The sequence below is a fragment of the Bubalus bubalis genome, chromosome 2 (genome assembly GCF_019923935.1).
Source record: "Bubalus bubalis isolate 160015118507 breed Murrah chromosome 2, NDDB_SH_1, whole genome shotgun sequence".
In the NCBI taxonomy this organism is placed as follows: domain Eukaryota; kingdom Metazoa; phylum Chordata; class Mammalia; order Artiodactyla; family Bovidae; genus Bubalus; species Bubalus bubalis.
The window spans coordinates 97,558,196-97,568,229 of record NC_059158.1 but is presented as its reverse complement, the minus strand read 5'-3'; the positions used below and the strand labels follow the sequence as shown (position 1 = coordinate 97,568,229).

Here is a 10,034-nt window from a genome sequence, read left to right as displayed (position 1 = left end):
ATGTTTGTGGCAGCAATATGATTATGACTCAATTATTAACCATTATGTGTTTTGAGGATATGCTGTGGTGGTGTTAGTTGTATTTATTTGTCTCCTGTCTTTTGTTTTACTCCAAAAAGTAACTTTAGGCGCAGCTTTCTTTTTTTTTAACTATTCTGATTTCTGTGTGTTTTATATTTTAGATTTGTCTCCAGAATAGACTCACGCCATCACATCTGCTTCAAAATCTTTTCAATTTGTCCTCTGTGTTTATTCATGTCAATGTGTTTATTCACTATGAATTTGACTTCCAGTTGTCTGCTACTCATAAAAATCAAGGAAATGCTAGCACTTGATGTTGACCGAATTCCTACTATCAAGAAGATCTGCATAGATATACTCTGTCTCAAATGTATCTATAAAGAAATAAAATAGCTTAAATCCTGTACTTGTGTATTTATCCAAACTACCTCACTCTCTCTGCATATGCAGCAATGTTGAGCAGGAACTCGTCTGTGCCATTCAAACTTGTATCAGGGAAATAAGCTGAGGTGATTCATGACTACTTGAAGCTGAGTGGTTTTGTTGAAATGCAGAATACATTGAAAAACATGACTTTGTCAGTCATGGCAATCACTGTTTTATATAAGTAAAAAAAAAAAAAGGAAATACATTTTCATCTGATAAAAACAGATTTACAATACAAGGAATGAGCTGTAGAATTATGGTTGACATAAAAAGCAGATGTCAAATACTTAAAGAGAACTGTCCCCTGTATAATTCAATGAGGTATTAATTTACAGAAGCATAATGTGGGCAAAATTTGTAAGCCACAAGGGATAAATCCAAGAGACTTTTGATGCATTTAACATAGCTACATAAATCAGCCTAAACTGAAATTTTCCTTCAGAAATTTCCAGTAGCAAACTAGGCAAAAGATACTTTAATGGCCCCAGATCAGTTTAAAAAAATCAGGATTGTGTCAGCATATATGAAGAGAACTCAGGAATAATTTTAAAACATAACTGGCAACCAGACCCATTAACTTTTGTATGTGTTCAGGGCATTAAAGATATATTTACAAAATTTGTTTTTTGAAATCATTCTCAAAAGGTGTAACCTAGGAAATGGAGACTATGTCAACACATATAATCAGTTGATTGTCATAAGATATATTATAATTTTGACTTTTAAAATACAAATTAACAATCCAGGAGAAAACAATTTGGATAATTTTTTGAAACATAAAAATTTGAAACAACAATCCAAAAAGAAAACCCAAAGCATAGAAAAGATGCTAAACTTTTACTAATAATGCAAATTAAAATCAACTTTGAAACACCACTTTACATTCCTCAGCTTTATTAAATATATATTTTAAGTATTGGCAAAATTATAGCAAAACAAATTTCTTACAAGACTACTGCTGCTACTGCTACTTCACTTCAGTCGTGTCTGACTCTGTGCGACCCCATAGACGGCAGCCCACCAACAAGACTAGTATGAGTGTAAATAGGTATGTTGTTTAGTCGCCCAGTCGTGTTCAACTCTGCGACCCCATGGACTGCAGCTCACCAGGCCTCCCTGTCCCTCACCATCTCCAGGAGTTTGCCCAAGTTCATGTTCATTGAGTTGGTAATGCCATCCAGCCATCTCATCCTCTGACACCTTCTTCTCCTTCTGCCCTCAATCTTTCCCAGCATCAGGGACTTTCCCAATGAATTGTCAGATAACCAAATACTGGAGCTTCAGTTTCAGTGTCAGTCTTTCCAGTGAATACTTAGGGTTGATCTCCCTTAAGATTGACTGGTTTGATCTCCTTGCTGTCCAAGGGACTTTCAGGAGCCTTTTCCAGTACTACTTAGAAGGCATCAACTCTTTGGCATTCCGCCTTCTTCATGGTCCAGCTCTCACAACTGTATATGACCACAGGGAAGACCATAGCCTTGACTATATGGACCTTTGTGGCAGGGTAATGTCTCTTATTTTCAACACACTGTCTAGGTTTGTCATCACTTTCCTGCCAAAAAGCAATCATCTTCTGGTTTCAAGGCTCCAGTCACTATCCCCAGTGAATTTGGAGCCCGAGAAGAGGAAATCTGGCACTATTTCCACCTTTTCCCCTTCTATTTGCCATGCAGTAATGGAGCTGGATGTCATGATCTTAGTTTCTTTTTTTTATTATTTAGCCTTAAGCCTGCTCTTTCACTCTCCTCCTTCACCCTCATAAAGAGGCTCTTTAGTTCCTCTTCTCTTTCTGCCATTAGAGTGGTATCATCCACATATCTTAGGTTGTTGATGTTTCTCCTACCTATCTTGATTCCAGCTTGTAATGCATCCAGCCTGGCATTTCTCATGATGTGCTCAGCGTATAGTTTAAACAAACAGAGTGACAGCAGATAGCCCTGTTGTACTCCTTTCTCAATCTTGAACCAATCAGTAGTCCCATACAGGGTTCTACCTGTTGCTTCTTGACTTGCATACAGGTTTCTCAGGAGACAGGTAAGATGGTCTGACATTCCCATCTCTCTTAAGAGCTTTACACAGTTTGTCATGATCCACATAGTCAAAGGCTTTGGCATAGTCGATGAAACAGAGATAGATGTTTTTCTGAAATTCCCTTGCTTTCTTTATAATCCAGTGAATGGTGGCAATCTAATCTCCAGTTCCTCTTCCATTTCTAAACCCAGCTTGGACATCTGGAAGTTCTTGATTCTCATAATGCTGAAGCCTAGCATGCAAGATTTTAAGCATGACCTTATTATCATGGGAGATGAGTGCAATTGTCCAATGGTTAGCACATTTGTTAGTACTACCTTTCTTGGGAACTGGGATGAGGATTGACCTTTTCCATCCTGTGGCCACTGCTGGGTCTTTCAGATATGCTGACATAATAAATGCAACACCTTAATGGCATCCTCCTTTAGGGATTTGAATAGTCCTGCTGGATTTTTGTTGCATCCACTAGCTTTATTAACAGCAGTGCTTCTTAAGGCCCACTTGACTTTGCTTTCCAGAATGTCTGGCTCTGTGTGACTAACCACACCATCGTAGTAATCTGGTTCATTACGATTTTTATACAGTTTTTCTGTGTATTCTTTCCATTTCTTCTCCACTTCTTCAGCATCTACTAGGTCTCTACCATTTTTATCCCTTATTGTGCCCATCTTTGGATGGAATGCTCCCTTGATGTTTCCAATTTTCCTGAAGAGCTCTGTAGTCTTTCCCCTTCTGTTGTTTTCTTCTATTGTTAAACACTGTTCATTGAAGAAGGCCTTGTTGTCTCTTCCAGCTAGTCTTTGGAACTCTGTTTAATTGGATGTACTTTTCCCCCTCTCCCTTGCTTTTTGCTTCTCTTCGTTCTTCTGCTATTTGTAAAGCCTCCTCAGATAACTACTTTGCCTTTTGCTTTTCTTTTTCTTTGGGATGGCTTGTTTGCTGCCTCCTATACAATATTATAGACCTCTTTCCAGTTCTTCAGGCACACTGTTGACTAGATCTATTCCCTTAAATCTAATGCAAATTCATTCGGGATTTTATTTAAGTCATACCTAGCTGGCCTAGTGTTTTTTCCAGTATTCTTTAGTTTAAGCCTGAATTTTGCTATGAGAAGCTGATGATCTGAGCCACAGTCAGCTCCAGGTCTTGTTTTTGCTGACTGTATACAGCTTCTCCATCTTCAGCTACAAAGAATGAAATCAATTTGATTTTGGAGTTGACCATTTGGTGATGTCCATGTGTAAAGTCATCTCTTGTGCTGCTGAAAAAGAGTATTTGTTATGACTAGGAGAATTACCAATAGCCCCAGAATGAATGAAGTGGCTGAGCCAAAGCAGATACAATGCTCAGTTGTGGATGTATCTGGTGATGAAAGTAAAATCCGACACTGCAAAAAACAGTATTGTATAGGAAGCTAGAATGCTAGGTCCATGAATCAAGAAAAATTAGACATAAATAGGTATACCTCATTGGAAAAAATTTGGAAAAATCTAGTGATGTGGCAAAGATATAAATCCTATGAGTGAGCAGCAATTCCCCTCCTAGGTTTAAAGGGTGCATTAAAAATACTAATGTTAAAATATCTAATGCATAAATATTTTATTTGTAAAAAAAATTGGAAAATATTTTATATATTCTTTGTATGTATTAAAATGATACACAGCAGCCAAAATGAATGTGCTAGAACTCTAAATAAATCCAGTGTTTGATTACACTTGTGTTAGGAGTAGTTTAATAAAGCTGAATAAAAATGTCACATCAGTTTCAGTATTTCCATTAAGATGCCAGTTCTGTCACCATATGTGACTTGATACCAGTTGATATTTTGCTTTTTCCTTTCCTTCAGATGAATGCCTGAGTGGAGATTAATCCAAATGTCAAAAAATAAAATAAAAGGAATAACTGAGAAGAGCTAAGTCCTTTGTAGGATGAGCATCCTTCAGCAAATCCCCCTATGTTAATTTAGTGCGTGTGCTAGTTTAGACATGCACACAAACAAACACACACCCATCTTGACCATCAACCCCTTCTCTCTGTAGAATGAGAAACTTACTCTGGCTCAGGGCTGTGTCACTCACCGTCTCTGTAGTGATTCTGTATTACCCTCTTTTACCTTCAGCACATGTCTTTTATGCTCTGTGCTTGTAAAGATCACACAGAACTATTGCATTTACTAAGTCTCGTTATGAATGTTTAATAGCTTTGTATCCTAAATGAAAGAATCTGTGCCCCTGCTGCTTATTCCTTACTTGTATTTCTATCTTTGTGCAGATACAAAGTCACAGAGACCAAAGATATTCAGCACAGAAGAGTTGCAAATTCAGATATCACAGAGGTAGGAAAATAATTTAAATAAACGATGTTGGCTAGAGGTAAAGGGAAAAAATATGTTCCTTCTTTTAGGCACAGTAAGGTTCAGGCTGTTTTGGGGAAGTGAAAATACAGATTCTGTATTACCAGATCCTCCAATTGTTCAAAGGATACAAAAAAAAATATCTAGGTCTGTATGTTAAATCTCTTGAATTTTAAAAGTTGGCAGCTAATTTAACATATAATTGGAACCCTGTTTGGGCTAAACTAAACACTAAACAGCTCTGCAGCCATAATTAGCTCCTGGGCTGTCAGTTGGAGATTTCTGTTCCATACACTATGGAAACTGCTGATGAAGAAAAAGCAACTTATCCTTGAATGAAAAAAAAGAGCAAAACAAAAAAAACCACCTCAACAACCAAAATAGTTTGTTTTCTTAAAACAGTCGGCAGAACTCATCAGTTCCTTAGAAGTATATGTGCAGAAGAGTAGTTACAGATGCCACTTGGAAGAGAGCTCCCGGAAGCCATCAGATCCTCTGGTTCAGAACTGTGTTTTGGGCTTGATCCTCATCACCCACTGAAAGTGTAAGCAGCTTTTAGCAAGGAAGAGCTCTCTGCAGGAGGCTCTTCCAGAATAAATGACCAGAACTCTTCCCAAGCTTCTCTTCAGTAATCTTGCGAACAAATGATGTGAACAAGGTAGCACCTGAAGAAAGACCTCACAGGAGCTGACGAGCCTGCATGCAGTGGGAGAGAACTGTGAGTCTGACCCTCTATCACAATGATTAACTGAGATTCCTTCCCCTTTTCCCTTTAAAAACCTTCATGGCTGAGCAGAATCTTCAGAGTTGGTTTTCAGGACACAAGTATGCTTTCTTCCCAGATTGCCAGCTTTACTGATTAAAGCAACTTTTCTTTCTACCAACGGCTGTCTCCAGTGACGGCGTTTGAGCAGCGAGCAGCTGAACCTGAATATGGTAACAGAAGTATTAAATCAGAGGTGGGATGACCCCTGGATCAGAGGGACAAAGAGGTGGTTCTAGATAAGCAGCTGATCTAGACGACCCTTCCACGTCTGTCATTAAACAAATGTCTTTTTTTTCTATTGTTGTTTTCATTTTTTTAAATACTCTTGGGTATTTAGACATATTTGCCACAATCCCTGAAACAACTTCTTTGGAAACAATTTAAATGTCTAAAAGTAGGAAAGTATTTATGTTAACTGTTACAAATATCAAGTGAAATATGAGGCTAGTGTTAAATCAATCATTATAAAATCTATATTCAGGGTGGAAAGTATTAAGAGTGTTAAAAGAAAAGAAGTAGGATTTTATATTATGATTATAACTATATAAACTATATAAAAACATCAACTTATTATTTTTTACTTATTTTTAATTGAAGGATAATTGCTTTACAGCATTGTATTGGTTTCTGCCAAATATCAACATGAATCAGCCATAGGTATACATATGTCCCCTCATTCTTGAACCTCCCTCCCAGGTCCCTCCCCATCCCACCCCCTAGGTTGTTACAGAGCCCCTGTTTGAGTTCCCTGAGGCACACAGCAAATTCCCATTGGCTATCTATTTTACATATGGTAATATATGTTGCCATGTTCAGCTCATTATTATCATAATTGTTTTAAGGTACTGGAATTAATGGTCACTTTTTTTTCCTTCTAAATTTTCCATTATGTAGTTATATTATTTACATAATTAAAATTATTTCAAACCAATGTTTAAAATTAAACCTCCTTTTTCAGAACTATGTTTGTAAGCAGAAGGATTATCATTCCTCCCACTCCCCTCTTGACCCAGGGTGTTACAGTAAATCTTTAGGTAGATGATAGAGGAACCTCCAATTATCTGCTTTCTATATTCTCACAGCAGGATTCACCAGAAACTTATCAAGAAAGGTCTTCATGATTGAAAAGTCCCTGGAAGATATTTCATGATGATATGGTTTCAGATCTCGTCTGTTTTCCCACAAACTTTCTCTGGAGTCTTATAATCCACATTTGCATTAAACACTACTCAAACCATGTAGGGGGAGGGGAAACTGGCCTGCTTAAATACTGACACTTCTGTGAATTTCCTTGCTTTCTCTTTCTAGGTGAAAGAAACAAAATTTGGTGACATTTGTGAGCTATCATGTTCCTAAGACAACAATCCCAACGGGCATAAGAGTAAAAGGAAGTATGGTCTTAACTCACAGTCATCTTTGCTTCACCTGCTTCAAATGTTAAAATTCACCCTTTTTATCAAAAAAGGAAGGACTCTTTAAAAGAAAAGCCAAATGACATGGCAGCCTTCCGTTTGAAAAAAATTTTATTTGCACAGGGGTGGGATGGTTGATGCATAAATTGTTTTCATATATATGCATTCCCATGTGTATTTAAGTGAGTTAGTTAAAATCTGGGGTGTATTCTGAGCACTGGTTCCAGATTAGGTTAATATTCATGGCAAATAATTGGGAGTAGGGGTGGGGAGGAGATACTATTGAGCATCTGCTATGTCCTAAGATTTTTACATGTATTACCTCCATTAATATATAAAACAGTCCCACTTGGTAGGATTATTATCTTAAATTTACAAAGGAGGAAATAAGATCAGTGAAGTCAAGCAACTTGCCTAAAGACAAAAAGCAAATATATGGTATAAATAAGATTTAATCCCAGGTCTACCTGATTTAAAAACTCACACATGTTTAATTCTTTTAGGCTTTCCTGACTGCAATCTTTTGAAAACCTGTTCTAAATTAAGAAAGTAAGTCCCTTATTCAGAGCTACATGTACCATGTCAATATTTTGGAAACTACAGCATGCTCTCATTTTTCCTTAAGTGCTATGATCTGGTAAACAGCCAATAAAAGTGGGTGCCGGCCTCATCCACTGCATTAAGCAGATACATGTTCTCAAAGGGATCTCAGTGCCAGGGAGGAAAAACTTTCTTCTATCCTTTTAGGTTAAGAATTAAACTGACATAAAACAGGTTAACAGGAAAGAGGTATACCTACTTATTTAACATTTTTATGTGAATACAAGAGGCCTCAGAAGGAAAATGAAGAACTGAAGAAATCGCTATGCCCAAAAGCTTATACACCTTTTACACAAGGAATGATAAACTGGGGAGATGGGACAAGACAAAGGGACTTGGGCTAGGAGCAGTAAACTGTGAGACAGTAGGTCTCTCTGGACAAGTCCCTTTCAGGGTCAAATTCCAGTTTCTGGTGATAAAAATGTTCTTTCTTTCTGGTACAGGGAGGACTTCTTTCTCATGGAAAATTTTATGACCAACCTGCTTTTAGACAGAAAATGTGGAGGTCAGAAATTTTATAACCAACCTGCTTTCAGGTAAAAGTAGGAGTCAGAGAGCCCCTCCTGCATCTCTTGTATCTTAAATGTGTTCAGCTCAAAATAATCAATATGTCACAGTGGCATGTTTTTTTTTGGGGGGGGCACATTTTGATCCTCATCACTGGCTTTTATGTCCTGCTTTTTTTGAAACTGTGCAAGCGGGATGTGATGGTTCAACCATTTGTGTTTGCTTGTAAACCAAGTAATATGATGTTCAATTCAGGGTTTCACAAGAGTATTTTAAAAGCCAAGCAAATAAAGAAAGCTAGTCTCTTAGCATGCCTAGTATTTTTCCTTTCCCTTTTCTTAGTTTTTTTTTGGTTTTGTTTTTTTTACAAGAAGTCAATATAGTAATAACCCTGGCAGAATAGACAAAATGCCTACAACTGAAATCTAGGCTCAAATTCATTATGAAACACAGATGTGGTCATGTTTCCCAGAGCCTGGTTCTGGTTGAAATGCTCTCCTTCCCGCTAGAGAGTGTCAAAAAAATGCATATTTGGTCAAACAAAAAATTCTCCCAAGTTATCTTAAGGGGTCATTACAAAAGCTTTTAAAAAATCTAAAAAATCTACTAGAGCTATTATTGAAATAATATCTATCTACTTCTCAACATAGATGCAAAGACAGGTAGAGATACTGATGCAGATGCAGAGTTAGATAGAGATACAGATATCACACACCACACACACACACACACACACACACACACACATACACACACAATCACACAGATGAGTGGGTCCAGTAATCTGGAACTCATCTTTTGCTTTCAAAGACAACAGTACTGGCATATCTAAACTAGCCAAGTCATAACCTGCTTTAAGATGATAAAGGGTGATTCTATTAGTGTTTATTAAAATGACCTCTGGATCAGGTATGGGGTGAAACAATCGCAGCATAAGGATCCAAGAACCTCAGTGAGATAATGAGTCTACCAAATGCTACACATATGCCAATTAGTTTGTTGACAAGTACAGTGATAATAGTGTACAGGGGAGTATTTGGCAATAATTTTTCATTCAACACTTCAGAAGTCAATCTTCATGTTCCCACAATTGGAAGACTACAAATGCTGGTCATTCCTAGCACCTTGCTAAATAAACATGTACTAGTAGGCATTTAACTCTAAAAAAAAGTTACCTAAATATCTATGGAAGGTGGCCACCAGTTAAGAAGAATTAAAGATGACTTGGTGACCATATGACCTGACTTTATTCAGCATAGGATGAAAACAGACTCCACCAGCACTGGTAGCCTATAGATGCATTGCTACCATGCCATTTTTTTTTCCCTCATTGTGTAGATTAACAGATTGCCAGTCTTCAACATTGTAAGAAGTTGCTATTTTCCAAATTATATGAAGACTGGAGAGCTCTATGATTATCCTTTATGGTCCTCAGGATCCTGTCTGCAGCCTTGGGATCAGGCTCCTGAGAGAACACTGAATGGTTTGTACAGTTAAAATGATCACACCATGCTGCTGCTGCTGCTGCTCCTAAGTCGCTTCAGTCGTGTCCGACTCTGTGCAACCCCATAGACGGCAGCCCACCAGGCTCCCTCGTCCCTGGGATTCTCCAGGCAAGAACACTGGAGTGGGTTGCCATTTCCTTCTCCAATGCATGAAAGGTGAAAGTGAAGTCGCTCAGTCATGTCCGACTCTTAGCGACCCCATGGACTGCAGCCCACCAGGCTCCTCCGTCCATGGGATTTTCCAGGCCAGAGTACTGGAGTGGGGTGCCATTACCTTCTCCGGATCACACCATGAACCATAGCAAATCATGGTTAGAGCAGTATTTCTGGTAATCACTTAAAAAACTCAGTAAGAATAATGTTCACTGTTTATTATAGTTGTTCTATTAATAGAACTGAAACACCCTTAAATA

At 37.9% G+C, this 10,034-nt stretch overlaps 1 long non-coding RNA gene across 1 annotated transcript; it reads left to right on the top strand.

Annotated features, from left to right (window-relative positions):
- The first annotated feature begins 4,852 nt into the window (after positions 1-4,852).
- On the top strand, positions 4,853-7,560 carry LOC123328511. The gene is made up of 3 exons (XR_006543379.1): positions 4,853-5,549; positions 6,906-6,988; positions 7,513-7,560. It is a non-coding gene; the product is annotated as an uncharacterized LOC123328511 (long non-coding RNA).
- Positions 7,561-10,034: the final 2,474 nt, after the last annotated feature.